General features: G+C 47.9%; 1 protein-coding gene across 3 annotated transcripts in view; it reads left to right on the top strand.

Annotated features, from left to right (window-relative positions):
* Positions 1–15,393, top strand: part of NCOA4 (nuclear receptor coactivator 4) — a 30,494-nt gene that overhangs the window by 948 nt on the left and 14,153 nt on the right. The window contains exon 1 of one of the 3 annotated variants that reach the window (XM_073685954.1): positions 12,903–13,056. The exons of the other annotated variants lie outside the window; for them this stretch is intronic. The gene's annotated coding sequence lies outside the window, so the exon portion shown is untranslated. Of the gene's footprint in view, positions 1–12,902; positions 13,057–15,393 lie in introns of those variants that run through there. 3 annotated transcript variants of the gene reach the window in all.

A 15,393-nucleotide genomic window follows, 5' to 3' on the forward strand; every position in this document is an offset into this window, starting at 1 on the left:
GGTGTGTCCTGGCTTGTGGTGGTGTAAAAGGACCTTCCATGACGTCATTTAGTCATGTGACAGGTCACGTCATGGGAGGTCCTTTTACACCATCGCGAGCCGACCAAGACACCAGATGCATCGGAGAAGGAGACTGGGGGTCATCGGAAGGTAAGCATAATGTTTTTTTTATTTTTTACCATTTTTTTTTTTAACTATTACTTGGTCACACTATATAAATCTATGCCGGTTGCATGGATTTATATAGTGTGACCTAGTTGTCAAGCAGTTTCCAAGTGATGCTAAAATCGCTTGGAAAAGCACTTGATAACCCGCATGCAGAAATGCATGTGAAGAACGCTTGACAAACGCTTCTACCTGGTGGGAAAAACGCATGTACAATCCGCATGTACAATCCGCATGCGTTTTTCCTGCCAGGGAGAAGCGGAAAAAATCTGCAGCATTTCTGCATCATGGGCACTTAGCCTAAGAAGGTGCTTGTGCTGGAGAGCAGTAAGGCCTCGTTCACACCTCAGGGACTGGTCACCGTGTGTCATCAGTGCTTGGTCAATGTCAGGTTTCCCATCAGTGACTTTCATGTATGAATATACACGGATGTCACCCGTGATGGCGATGTGAGCGGCCCCATTAGATTGAGGACGTGTTCTGTTTGCCAGAATACAGCATGTGTGTGATAAACCACTGTCTGACTGAGGCCGAAACAAAAGGTATGAGATTTTTTTTAAAGTCACAAATGAATTGGGTGATAACGTTTGGAGATGGCTGATCACTCAGTGACGACCAGAAAGAGACAGCTGAAAAAGGAGCAGCCTCCATGATGAATTAAAGGGGTTTTCCCATGAACAAAAGTACATTTTAATTAATAGATCTTGGAATAATAATAAGTTCCACAATTAGATGTGTTTAAAAATAATGTTCCTGTGCTGAGATAATCTTATAAATGTGCCCCTGCTGTGTACTGTGTAATGGCTGTGTCTGACCATACAGGAACATGGTCTGATCATACCACAGCTCCTGGGCTGGGGAGGAAACAAGAGTATACAGACAGGACAGCACAGGATCACAGCTGATTCTTTGTGAGATAAAACCTTTCCCTGCCTGTTTATAAACAATATTTTACTTCAAAGAAAGAATCAGCTGTGATCGTGATGTCTGTATACTCTTTTGCTCCCCCCCCAGGAGTTGTATGATCAGACCATCATGTGTTATACAATATACTGAACTTTTCCAGTTCTTAAAACTGACCAATACCGGAATCCAGCTGGACCCCATAGTAGTCATGGGGGCCTACTTGTTTCAATATGCAATGGATCCATTTTGGGAGCCTGTTGTCAATCAGCATTAGATCCACAGTGACGCCCCGTCAGCAGGGCAGAGTGGAAGAGAGGACGCCTCTCTGCTGATGTGAGGCCAAAGGAGGCAGGGAATCGCCTCCGCGCAGAACAGGCAGGTGGGCAGCAGATACCTGCCAGTAAGTTCTTGGCCCCATAGGGAAAAACTAAAAGTCCTGGATAACCCCTTTAATTAAAACTGAATAGAGTGAACGTTCCTGTGTATAGGAGAGTCTGGGGGAATGCTATGTGCATGGCCCGTGTTGTGGAGCACATCCCTAGCCTGCAATTAGCAGAGATTTTACTATACTTCTATAAGGAGATAAGGGCCTTGGTGTAGAAAAAAAGAGGAAAGCACAGCTCCTGTGTATGTGCTGGACGTGCCGATGGCATTGTCAGGGAAGTATACTTTATACTGTGCCATAAACAGCAGTGGACACGTCGCCGGCGAACCTGGATATATATTTTTAGTTATTTATGATTCACATACATACGCATGTATGTCTGTAGTGATGCCATAGAGTAGATCTTGAAATACACTTGTCATTTATTAATATACTATACAGTGAGGCCAATACCTGCCATACAGATTCTGTGCTACTTTACCCAGTGTGATGGTGGACAGCAAGTCGGGAACCTGTGGACTCGTCGGTGGGATCTATCAGGAGCCCTTTGTGGCCGTTATTACTGTAGATTCACCTCCTTCATGAATTCCATTTTTGTTGTCATAGCACACAAGAGATACTGGATTTCTATGAAGCACAGATGTGACCTGAGCCTTATTCCACCTTTGTCCTTGCACTGGTTAAAATACTTTGATTCATTTTGTGCAGAAACGTAGCCCAATTCTAAGGAAATACATTGATATTTGGGTTACGTTTATGCAGAGTATACTGGATACATGTCGTGCATTTTGCGCATTATATTTTATTAGACCTGTGTTTTTAATCTAGGCTCCTATGGCAAGTAATGAGCTGCCAGGTCGTCACCCCTCCGGCATTGATGGGGCACTTCCCTGGTTCCTCTGTGGTTAGGAGGCTGCGCATTATTTCCTCCCCTCATTGTTTTGCTCACTGATTGCTACGTTTCAGCTCATAATATTTTCAGTAACTTGAGGCTTTTGTTTTTCTAAAGTTGCTGACGGCCTGTTTTTCATCTATAGGCCGGGCTTTCTCTGCTGACCTTCCTTGTAATTACAGCTTGTCACCATGAAGGACAAGTTGTGGCCATCTTGAGGACTTCTTAGAAAGTGAATGTTTTTGCAGTCTGTAGACAAATGAATATTTTGCCTGGGAACAATTGTTCTTGTGACTTTTGAAGTTAACTCCTTTCATCTCATAATACGTTCCTTGTCTTTGATTCTGAAGATCTGAACTTCTGTGATTCAAGGACTGCATCTGTTTGAGCAGTCAGGTAGTTTGGAGAATGTATATTTTTTATTTTTCTAAGTGGTTTTGAGGATTCTGAAAGTTAGGCTGCTTTCTTCTAAAAACTGTGGCAAAAAAAAAAACTTTTTAGAAAGGGCTAGGTATCCGTTCCATAAACTGCTACTTTGCACTCGCGGCGCCTAGCTGCTGCACACGCGCGAATGCCATTTTGCTAGAGGAAAAATAAATTTGCCTGCAGCAGTATGGCCCCTCGCTTGCACGGTAGCATTTCTCAGTTGCCGAGAGATGCTATTGCGCATGCACAGTGCCCAAATTCAAAAGCAAAATGGCGTCTGCATGTGCACAGTAGCATCTCTTGGCAAACGAAAGATGCTACTGCACGTGCGCTGGCGGCCGTGGCCATTTTGGGGAATGTAATTGTAGCACAGATTCATCTCAGCTAAAAGTCTAGACCCTTAGATCAGGAATAGGACAGACATTTATAGGACATTTCATAACTTTCCCAAATTCTTAGGAAAAAATATTCCCCATCAACTGCATTGAACTACTGTACCCAATTTATTATATATTTTAGGAGTTGGAGTCGGTCCATTTTATACCGACTCCACCAAAATGGGCTCCGACTCCACAGCCCTGCTTGCTGCGGGTGGCACTTGCGCACATTTATGTTTCGGCATACTCCGGAAAAATTACACTGGAGGCGGCGCATGCTCAGATTGACCTCTGGCATTCTCCAGCAAAAATGGTGTCGGTGGCTGCACAGACTGGAATATCACCTCAATGACGAGCCAGGATTTTGATCTGCGCAAGCGGCGCCATTTTGCTTGAGACCGTAAGGTTCCCGTATGCAAACTCCGTGTGAGAAAATGAACTCTATTCTCCCCAGCAGTACTTGGTTTCAGCCATGTTGCCGGCACTGATTTAGTCACCGCTCTGAGAATACAGAACGACAACTGTAACCGCGGCCCCGACTGACAGCAGCTCTGCATTGGAGTCGTCTGTCAGTCAGGACCAGGACTGAAACCGAATGCTGCCGGGGAGAATAAGACCATGGCACCACTATCAGTATTTGGTCAGTATTTTATCTCAGTAGTGGGAGCCAAAACCAGGAGTGGGTGATAAATGCAGAATTGGTGACTTGTTTCTATTATACCTTTTCTCTGATTGTTCCTCATCTGGTTTTGGCTCCCACTCCTGAGAAAAAATACTGACCAAATACTGATAGTGGGGCCGTGGCCTTAGGCTATGTGCCCACGTAGCAGATTTGATGCAGAGCGTTTTTTCCTCTCTCTGGCAGAAAAAAAACGCATGCAGATTTACATGCGTTTTTTCAGTGTTTTTACATCTGTTTTCGCAAGCACTTTTCCAAGTGATTTTTGCTCCATGCTCTGGACACTGTGCTGACAGACACAGCTACCCGTTTTGCCACAGCTCGCACTGATGTGCCATCCTGGATGAGCTGCACTACCTGAGCAACTTCTGTGGGTTGTACTGTAGACACCGGCTCATGCTACTGTACCTCTAGGGGTGAGAGCAATGGCAAAATGAAAAAGTGACCAAAACAGCCAAAAAGGATGGGAACAGAAAAATGGTCTGTGATCACCACCTGCAGAACCACTCCTTAATAGGGGGTGTCTTGCTAATTGCCTACCATGTCTACCAGTTGTCTGTTCCATTTGCACAACAGCAGGAGAAATTGATTCACAATCAGTGTTGCTTCATAACTGAACAGGTAGATTTCACAGAAGTGTTAGCGACTTGGAGTTACATTGTGTTGTTTAAGGCTATGTGCCCACGATGCAGAAAATTTCTGCAGTGTTTCTGCATGGTCTTGGCAGTCAAAAACGCTTGCGGATTTTACATGCGTTTTTGCAGCTTTTACGCGCGGATTTGACTTGCGTTTTTCAAGTCCATTGGGACCTCAAATCCGCATGCAGAAACGCACTAATAATGGACATGCTGCAGATTTTTCCGCAAGGAAAAATCCGCAGCATGGGCACAGAACATGCAGATTTTCATTGGGGATCATGGGGCACGGATTACCAAGTGTTTTTAAAGCGTTTCTGCTGCGGAAATTTCGCATGAAAAACGCATAGAGGGCACGCAGCCTCAGTGTTCCCTTTATTTTTTTGAGCAGTGTACCTCGCTCTCTGACCCAGCATTGTAGCGCAGTCTGCTGCTGAGCATTCAGGTTTCAGTTACTTTTTTCTTGCGCGCACAGATAGTCTCAGGAGTGGATGCTTCCTGTTTCTTTCCTCGCAGTCAGTGCACTCACATGGGGCTAAGCTGATAATGTGTTTGTGAACCCTTAGGTGCCTTCACATTGTGTTTTGTTACATTCTCAGTGGCCCCATCAGGGCTTATTTCCAAACCGGACGCAGAACAGGATTCATAGGGGCCATAGACTATAATGGTGCTGACAGAGTGAACGTGTGTTCTGTCGTGCATAATTTTCGGGCGTATATACCTACTACAGGCAGACTCTCAGTCTACTATGGGTATCCTTCTCTGGAAGGCACATACGCCGAATCCCGTTTTGCGGGGAGGTTCAGACGTATGCCCCGACGGGCCACCAAGCGTGTAACAACACACAGTGTGAAGCAGGACAACACGGGGGTAGTTGTTATGGGGCTCTGACACTGTAAGGAGCTACGTGGTTGCCCCAGTGCCTCCTGTTTTGGACATCCATAGCCCCCTAGATGGTTGCTGGCCATACATATCCGGTACCAGTTGGTTAGCCGCCTTGTTCCCCCTGCTTCAATGTATGGTTAATCCCGAGTATCTGAAACAGACCCCATATCTTCGCTAATGGAAAATGAATTTGGTGCATGTTATGCTAGTGAAACCTGGATAAAGATTGGTGAATAAATTATCACGTTTAATGAATGTCACCCCTCTTTCCCCTCCTATGTGCCAGTGTGTTTTTTTTAGTGTTCCTAGTACCCAAATCACATACCTTGTTTTCTGCTGTTTTGCCTACTAGAAGTATGGATCTGTGATTGCCTTATGCTGTGTGTATATAGCACGTCATATTAAAGGGCTTTGTGCAGGACTGTGATATTGACGACTTGCCCCTAATATATGTAATCAATATCACATCTGTGGGGTTCGGACACCCAGCCTCCGCACTGATCGGTAGGTGTCCACTCCACTGGTGTCCAATGTAAAGTGCATGGAGCCAGATGAGTGTGACTGCGTGCTGTCTACTGGCCGTTCCCGGTACTGCAGCCCTTCAGGCATCAACATCACAGTCCTGGAAACCAATTAACCTGACAGAAAGCTTTAATGTTAATTGGAGTCGGCACAGTAAGCAGGTATTCTGAATTCTCACACCATATACCTGAAGACGAGCCATGCTTGGGTCAGTGCCGGGTATTTGTGTGCCGGTTCTTTAAGGGTATGTGCATATACTGCCTTTTTCTGTGCAGTTTTGGCACAAAACCTGAAGGATTTGCTAGTACCAGCAAAGTGAATGATATTCCTAAAGGCTCAATCACACGTTGCTTTTCCCTTGCAGACTGGCAGCATGTCCGTTCTTTCAGAGTTTTTGCTGCAGGTTTCAACCATATTAATGAGAGGCGAAAAATCTGCAACAAAAACGCATGTAAATAAGTGCTTATTTTAAGCAGCGTCTCTCCTGCCAACAAATTAGGGTTTGCAGTAGAATTTTCTGTACAAATCCTAAAGGTGTGCACACGGCCTTAGGCAGCGCCTCATATTACTTCTAGTTCACTTTGAATCCAAAATTGGAAAAAACATGGTCTTAAAGGTAATCATTTGGCCACATTTGTCTTGTGAGCGGTTGGACTTGCATTCTTTAGTGGCAGATAGCTGTATTTTTGCTAAGTTAGATGGTATATAGTACTGGGAAATGGTTTTATGCCGGTGTGGGAAAAATTCTGCAAAGAATGCTTTCGGAAGTGTTCATTAGATATGGAAGAATGGATCTGCAGGACTCCGATCCTTGGGCCGGGCCAGGCCGGTAATCTGTGACCACCAGATTGGAGGCTCGGGAGTCACCTTACCTCCCGGCATCCCCGTCGCCTTGTTTTATTAGCCGGGCCGGCACGATGCCGCAATGATGACATCATTCCCCAGCTAATCAAAAGAGGAGATGGGGATTCAAAAGCGTGGGTTTAATCAAAAATGTTGTGACTTTAGGTATTTTCACGACACTTGAGGCTGGGGCGTGGAGTATCAGTTCTGGCCCAGCGCATGGAGGCTCACGCTGTTATGATCTGCAACATGTACTAAGGAAAGATAAGGGAAAACTGTCCCTACAGTAAGACTAAGCTGAATCCCTACGATGTAGCGGGCTGCCTGTTCCTAGCGAACAGACCCGCCTTAGTCCTCGGCTAGTCTGAACGAAGACCTATAGCATAAGGGGAGGGGTCCCTAAAAGAACTAAGGACTGGGACAAAAAAGGGACACCTCCTAAACAGAGAAGTTGTTGCAGAACACAATAAGACAAACAGGTAAAAAAGTACTAGAAGTCCCAGAAGGACCAAACAACCTGACAGAGAAAGGCATAGAAGCACCTGGCTAGAGAAACAGTCAAGCACTGAAGTCCAGCACAGCCAAAAGGGCGGAGCTGGAATATAAAGGCAGATGGTCACGTGACCGCAAAACACAAGATGGAAAAAACAAACAGGAGGGTTCTAACACACGCCACTTACTGAAGGTGCCGAATTCTTTATGGGCCGTCTAATCTCTTGAGGCAGATTCTCTGAGAGGTCTATGTCCGGCCCATAGATGAGCTGTTAAGAAAAATGTGGATTTCTCTGGAATAAGACATTGGATTGTAGATATCAAGGTATCATTTTATTCCGCTTCCTATGACTTACATGCCCAATGACTTTTGTGTTTTCATTGGCTGTCAGCCATAATCATCAACATTAACAGAAATAAACACTTGAAATAGATCCCTCTGTTTGTAATGACTCTATATAATATATGAGTTTCACTTTTTGTATTGAAGAACTGAATTAAACTAACTTTTTGATGATATTCTAATTTAGTGAGATGCACCTGTAGATGGCTTAGGAGGGTTGATCCTACTGACAGATTCTTTTTTAAAGGGGATATCCAGGACTTTGTGAAAAAAAAAAAAAAAAAATGTGTCTAAACACTAACAGGGCGGGTAGTTGCTACCTAACTGCTTGTTGTGCTCAGCGACCGCTCCTGCCGGCGATTCAGCTGCCTCTGCTGACGTCACGCCGACAGAGCAGCGGCTTCTTTTCCACCCTGCTCTGTCGAGGTGTGACTGCAGACGTCATGCTGATTGACTGCCGGCTCCCCCAGTTAGGCAGTGGGGATCCGGCTGTCAGTCAGAATGTGTGCGAAGAACAGCAACAGACACAACAGGTAGGTAGTCCCTTTAAGCCTCCCACACAGCTGTTTTAGTTATAGAGTCTGTCAGCACACAATGGCTATTCCAACCCAAGCACAGGCGCTCGGTGCACCCGTGGTGTGGCCAAACATTCAAAGCGCACCTGTCAGCAGGATTGTGCTTAGTAAACTACATACATTGTCAGGTGGGTGCCTTTACACTGAGTAAAATGATACCTTGGATGATGAAATCCGTCCAGTGATTCTTTTATAATCTTTGTTTTCAGTTCTGACATAATGAGATGCTCGTGCTTCGGGGTGGACTTTAGGGAGGGGCTGTAACTGGTGATCTCATTATGTATGCCTATCTCTGGCCTCTGACAGGTCACTGTGCTTTCAGTACCTGCCTCCTTATTTTAAATACTGCCTTTGTAGTTTCTGTGTAAAAGTGAAATTTACATGTCCCTAATGGCCCCCATGCGCAGTAGCCACTTTCAGTTGCCGAGAGATGCTACCGCGCACGCGTGGGAGCCCTTTTGCTAGAGGAAAAAGAAATTTGCCTGCAGCAGTATGTCCCGCGCAGTAACATTTCTCGATTGCAGAGAGATGCTACTGCGCATGTGCGGTGCCATATTGCTGCACCCAAATTCTTTGTCCAAAATCAAAATGGCGCCTGCACGTGCACAGTAGCATCTCTCGAAAACCGAAAGTGGCGGGGGCCATTTTGTTGTATGTATATTTTATGTTTGCCACAGGAATTACAAAGTCAGTATTTAAAATAGTAGGCAGGTCACTGAAAGCAAAGTGACCTGTCAGAGGCCAGAGAGGCATACATAATGAGAGCACCAGTTACAGACCTTCCCTAAACTCCCACCCCAGAGCACGAGCATATCATTATGGCTGAACTGAAAATAAAGAATATAAAAGAACCACAGGATGGATTTCATCAACAAAGGTATCATTTTACTCAGTATAACAGCGCCCATCTGACAGTGTATGTGGTTTACTGAGCACAATCCTGCTGACAGGGGCGCTTAGTACACATTCCCACCTAATTGTTTTACATCTATCTCATTGCAACACAATGAAGGAAATATTATGGAAATCACTATATGAATGGTCATGTTAATGATGGAAACAAACTGAGACAATTTTAAAAACCTCTTGATTTTATTCAGTGAAGTATGAGCGCTACATGGAGAAATCCCTGCACTTATAGACTTGTCTGCTATGACTGAGATTATTAATGGTTGTCTGAGGGATGTTCTGCCAGGCTGAATACACTTGGAAACATAAATCCTCAAGGTCCACTGCTGGCAGTGAACGGTCTTGTGTGGCCTAAATGTGCTTCCATGGCTGCAGTGTCTCTGGGCTGGTCTCCCATCAGCACATGTGGGAGGTAATCGGTCACCAATTTCACAAGGAGCTGCCAGCTGCAGATCTTGATGATTTGCCCTAGTGCATTCAAAGCAGCAGAACATTACTCAGATCAGACAACCATTAATAACCTCACTGATAGGAGCCAAGGTGTGGCAGTGCGAGGATTTCTGCGTGTGGCGCTCATACTCTGTGCCGCATAAATCTACATTTTTCATCATTAACATATCTATTGATTGTGTGTGTATCTATGTATATGTATATTTCCATTCACTCTATTAGTTTGAAAACTGGGCACAACCAGCTCCATCTCCATGCACAGCAAGGCAAGTACATCAAAGTAACTATGAAAATACAACCTTTGGCCGTCTAGCCACTTACTACACACGCCCCAGCTCCTTAACTGTGCTGGCTCTGAGCCTACTGCCCAAGACCTCAGCACAGCATAGTCATCTACACAATGTGGATATTTGAATGAGAGGCTTTCACAAGTCAGTATCTCTGGGACGAGTGGTGACCGTTTCCACACTTACTGGAGACACACGCAGACCCATACAAATCTATGGGTCTGCGCACATGTCATTGTGTTTCCGTGGGCTCCACACGCTGACATGTCTGTTTTTTTTGCGGATACATGGTTTTCAAAAGTGCCTCACGCTGAACACACACGGATGACATCCGTGTGTCATCAATGTGACACGGACTGGCGCTGGGAATCAGCACTACAGTTAGCACTATTCCCAAGCGCCAGGTGCTGAACACTGCCCTCATCATGGTTCCTGCCGGCGCTGCCATCAGCACCAACAGTGGCAATGATGAGGGTAGTTGGTAGTCTGCTCCCGCAATGTCCACCTGTAAAAATAAGAATAAAATAATAAAATCCATATACTCACTCACCTGTCCTAAGTGTCCCCTGCTGTAATCCTTTGAGCGCTGACACGCTGCTCCGGAGCTGCACCTCAGTAGTGGTGTCCTGTCACTCACTGAGCGCAGCTCCGGAGTGGCTCATTCTCCCCAGCGTCAGCGGTCAGAGGATTACAGCGGGGAACACTAAGGACAGGTGAGTATATGGATTTTATTATTTTATTCTTATTTTTACACATGGATACTGCGGGAGCGGACTACCACTACCCTCATCACTGTCCCTGCTTTTGCTGATCGCAGCTTTGGCAGGGTAACATGATGAGGACAGGCCTCAGCTCCGGAGCTTGGGAACAGCGCTACCGATATTTCCTGTACCGGAAATGTCCGGACGGTTGAAACCGGCCTAAAGGTGTTGAATGTGCTGTCATCAGTCAGGATTTGGCCCAGAAGCTGATCTCCAGTTGCCATGGTGAAGGGCAGAAGTCTTGAAAAATGAGAATGAACACTGTAAAAGCCCCCATACACATTTGGCTGTCAGCTGAAAGCAACCAGGTTCAGCCGATGGTGTAACGTGTATGGAGCCACCAGCTCACTGATGGTTGTCATTCGCATATGTCAAATTCCGGACTGCGGATCTCATTGTTCTCCCTGAGCCACGGGCTGGCGGGCCGGCATTGTTGTCCCTGAGAGAGCCACGGGCTGGCGTGCCGGCATTGTTGTCCCTGAGAGAACCACGGGCTGGCGTGCCGGCATTGTTCTCCCTGAGAGAGCCACGGGCTGCCGTGTCGGCATTGTTGTCCCTGAGAGAGCCACGGGCTGCCGTGTCGGCATTGTTGTCCCTGAGAGAGCCACGGGCTGCCGTGTCGGCATTGTTGTCCCTGAGAGAGCCATGGGCTGCCGTGCCGGCATTGTTGTCCCTGAGAGAGCGACGGGTTGCCGTGCCGGCATTGTTGTCCCTGAGAGAGCCACGGGCTGCCGTGCCGGCATTGTTGTCCCTGAGAGAGCCACGGGCTGCCGTGCCGGCATTGTTGTCCCTGAGAGAGCCACGGGCTGCCGTGCCGGCATTGTTGTCCCTGAGAGAGCCACGGGCTGCCGTGCCGGCATTGTTGTCCCTGAGAGAGCCACGGGCTGCCGGGCCGGCATTGTTGTCCCTGAGAGAGCCACGGGCTGCCGGGCCGGCATTGTTGTCCCTGAGAGAGCCACGGGCTGCCGGGCCGGCATTGTTGTCCCTGAGAGAGCCACGGGCTGCCGGGCCGGCATTGTTGTCCCTGAGAGAGCCACGGGCTGCCGGGCCGGCATTGTTGTCCCTGAGAGAGCCACGGGCTGCCGGGCCGGCATTGTTGTCCCTGAGAGAGCCACGGGCTGGCTTGCCGGCATTGGTCTCCCTGAGAGAGCCACGGGCTGGCGTGCCGGCATTGTTGTCCCTGAGAGAGCCACGGGCTGGCGTGCCGGCATTGTTGTCCCTGAGAGAGCCACGGGCTGGCGTGCCGGCATTGTTGTCCCTGAGAGAGCCACGGGCTGGCGTGCCGGCATTGTTGTCCCTGAGAGAGCCACGGGCTGGCGTGCCGGCATTGTTGTCCCTGAGAGAGCCACTGGCTGGCGTGCCACCATTGTTGTCCCTGAGAGAGCCACTGGCTGGCGTGCCACCATTGTTGTCCCTGAGAGAGCCACTGGCTGGCGTGCCACCATTGTTGTCCCTTAGAGAGCCACGGGCTGGCGTGTCGCCATTGTTGTCCCTGAGAGAGCCACGGGCTGGCGTGTCGCCATTGTTGTCCCTGAGAGAGCCACGGGCTGGCGTGTCGCCATTGTTGTCCCTGAGAGAGCCACGGGCTGGCGTGTCGCCATTGTTGTCCCTGAGAGAGCCACGGGCTGGCGTGCCACCATTGTTGTCCCTGAGAGAGCCACGGGCTGTGCCTGCTTACTGTGTGTGTGTCCATGTCTGGGTGGGTGAAGGGACAAGCTGGGCTGTGTTGTATACCTATATTTCTCCGCCATATCTGTGCATTATGAATGGTGGTATGTGTTGTAGGGGCCCCTGAGACCCTTTAGCCGGCCCTGCCTCTGGTGCCCTCTGTTTATCGCTCATCTATGGCTTCACAGACTCGTATGGGTTTCGCACACATTGGTGATATGATTCTGCAGGCATTAGGCTGGGCATACCCTGGTGATGCCCCATCTATGCAGAAGTGATGCGGTCAGCGTCAGTGCAGACCCATTCCAACTGCAGCAGCTGCGGTTTTTGCCCATGAGCATCTATGCTAGTTCAGGAAATGTTATAATAAAACCCGGAGTCAGGCCCCTATTGTTCCCTTATGTGCGGCCTCCTGCGGGGCTTGCGCTGTGACTGGAGGAGGACGCTGCTCAGCAGTGCGGGGCTGCGGCGCCCGGGATCTGCTGGCACAGCTGTTCTCTATGGCGGCCTGCTGAGCTGGAGACCTGTTGTCCCTCATTGTCCCCCTCTCTCCGCCCCATCAGCTGCACACAAACACTTGAGTACGTGAGTAAGTCCTTTCTGCTAGTGGCGGCCTCCCACGCCCCGCCCACTTACGGTGACGTCAGCAGGATCTCTGAGCTAGTGTTGGCCTTCAGTCCCACTCTCTGCCCACTAGCGATGACGTCAGCAGACGCTTTACGTTACTAAAGGCCTCCAGTCTGGCACACTCCGCCCACTAGCAGTGACGTCACCGTGAGGTCTTTAAACCGCTGATAGTTCGGTGTGCACTTCCTATCCTGCCGGTGACCGGGAGCTGAGGCTGAGCAGTGACCAGGTACCGCCGGGACTGTGTGTGTGTGACTGACTGACTGACTGACTGTGGCTCCTTTCACTGTCTTCATAGGATAATAGGACATTGCTGCAGGCTTCTACAGTATATATCCCTTATACTGTGTGCAGTAGTGGGAGAGCTGCTGGGAGTTGTAGTGTCAGCACAGCTGGACAGGTCATGTCTATTACAGATCTCTGCACTGTCTGGGGCTGCTGGGAGTTGTAGTGTCAGCACAGCTGGACAGGTCACGTCTATTACTGATCTCTGCACTGTCTGGGGCTGCTGGGAGTTGTAGTGTCAGCACAGCTGGACAGGTCACGTCGATTACTGATCTCTGCACTGTCTGGGGCTGCTGGGAGTTGTAGTGTCGGCACAGCTGGACAGGTCACCTCTATTACTGATCTCTGCACTGTCTGGGGCTGCTGGGAGTTGTAGTGTCACCACAGCTGGACAGGTCGTGTCTATTACTGATCTCTGCACTGTCTGGGGCTGCTGGGAGTTGTAGTTTCAGCACAGCTGGACAGGTCACGTCTATTACTGATCTCTGCACTGTCTGGGGCTGCTGGGAGTTGTAGTGTCAGCACAGCTGGACAGGTCACCTCTATTACTGATCTCTGCACTGTCTGGGGCTGCTGGGAGTTGTAGTGTCACCACAGCTGGGGGCAGGGACACAGGTTGGAGACCACTGATGGATATCACATGTTTATACACTGATACGAATGTATTATTTTTGGTAGGGATTCACATCTTAAATACTACCTTAAATACTTACCTTTTCTTTTTTTGTGTGAAATAAAATAAGTTTTACTTGCTGATTGCACAGGAAATAATTAAAAACCCTGCCCCAGACCCCATCTTATAGGTGAGTGATCTCACGCCCATCCTCTGCTATAGTGTCACTACCATGGGGCAGGGGGTCTCAGTACAGCTGTCCCTCAGTGCTCATTGTGTTCTGGTAGGTTTATGCTATAGAACTGCTGGTCTGATAAGAAATGCAGTGTTCTTCCTGCTGTTTTAGGCTGTGCCCCCACTATGCGTTTTTTAAGCGTTTCCGCAGCGACAGTTCAGCTGCAGAAACGCTTAAAGCGCTTGGTAGAAGGTCTGCCATGTTCCTCAATGATAATCCGCATGTGTATTATCATTGCGGAAAAATTCGCAGCACTACCAATTATTTTGCGTAATCGCGGTGTTTTTGCCGCCATTGACTTGCATTGGATCACTTAATATCAGCATCACTACATGTGCACATGCGGATATTAAGCGTTTCAATGTGCGGATGGTACCCGGGTTTGGAGAAGAGGAGACTCTCCTTCAGACCCAGGTACCATAGTACCTGTAAAAAAAAAAAAAAAAGAATTTAAAATAAAAAATAACATTATACTTACTTTCCGATGGCCCCCGGTCTCCATAGTGATGCGTCTGGATAAGGACACCGGCGGCCATCAGAAGGTAAGTATAATATTTGTTTTTTTATTTTTAACCATTCTCTCGGGTCACACTATATAAATCCATACCGGTTGCATGGATTTATATAGTGTGACCAAGTTGTCAAGCAGTTTCCAAGTGATGGTAAAATCGCTTGGAAAGCGTTTGTCAACCCGCATGCGGAAATGCACGTGAGGAACGCTTCACATCCGCTTGTCCCTGTCAGGAAAAACGCATGTACAATCCGCATGTACAATCCACATGCGTTTTTTCTGCCAGGGAGATGCAGAAACGCTTAGGAAAAATCCGGAGCATTTCTGCATCGTGGGCACATAGCCCTACTTCGCTTTATCAGCTGCCTGGACTGTGTCTCACTTTTGTCCCCTGACCCAGAGCTTCATAGTAATCCCACTTCTGAGCGTCTGGCCCTGACCTGCGGTGCTGCACCCTCCCGTTCCCGCTTCAGGAAGCCTCGCCTCTGTAGCATTACATAATTATGGAGATTTAATTCCAAGATCCCCAGGAAACATGACTGGTGATTGTGCGTATGTACTGGCTGGCACCCAGCCTTCCAATGGACTAATAACACCTGCAGAATAAATGTCCCCGTCTCTGTAAATGGATTTTGTCAGATAGTGCTTGTACATACAAGCAATTTAACATTTCATGCTATATTTGAAATATTAACACTTTACTGTTTATATCTTGTTGCCTAGGAGACCGACCACCTCTGCTAGACAGCAGAACTCGCACATTGAATACAGGCTCTTTTCTATTAAGCTGGAATGCGCCGTTACCTCCTAATTCCTGCCAGCTTCAGTGCACTGCTTAGACAGGAGGGGTGGTCTCTCTCCTAGGCAATGAGCTGTAAAGGAAAGTGTTACTATCTCAAGAATGGCTGCAAAGTTTCATAAG

This window comes from Phyllobates terribilis, unplaced genomic scaffold, assembly GCF_046119375.1.
Source record: "Phyllobates terribilis strain yellow unplaced genomic scaffold, ASM4611937v1 Scaffold_5__5_contigs__length_657084704, whole genome shotgun sequence".
Classification (NCBI taxonomy): Eukaryota; Metazoa; Chordata; class Amphibia; order Anura; family Dendrobatidae; genus Phyllobates; species Phyllobates terribilis.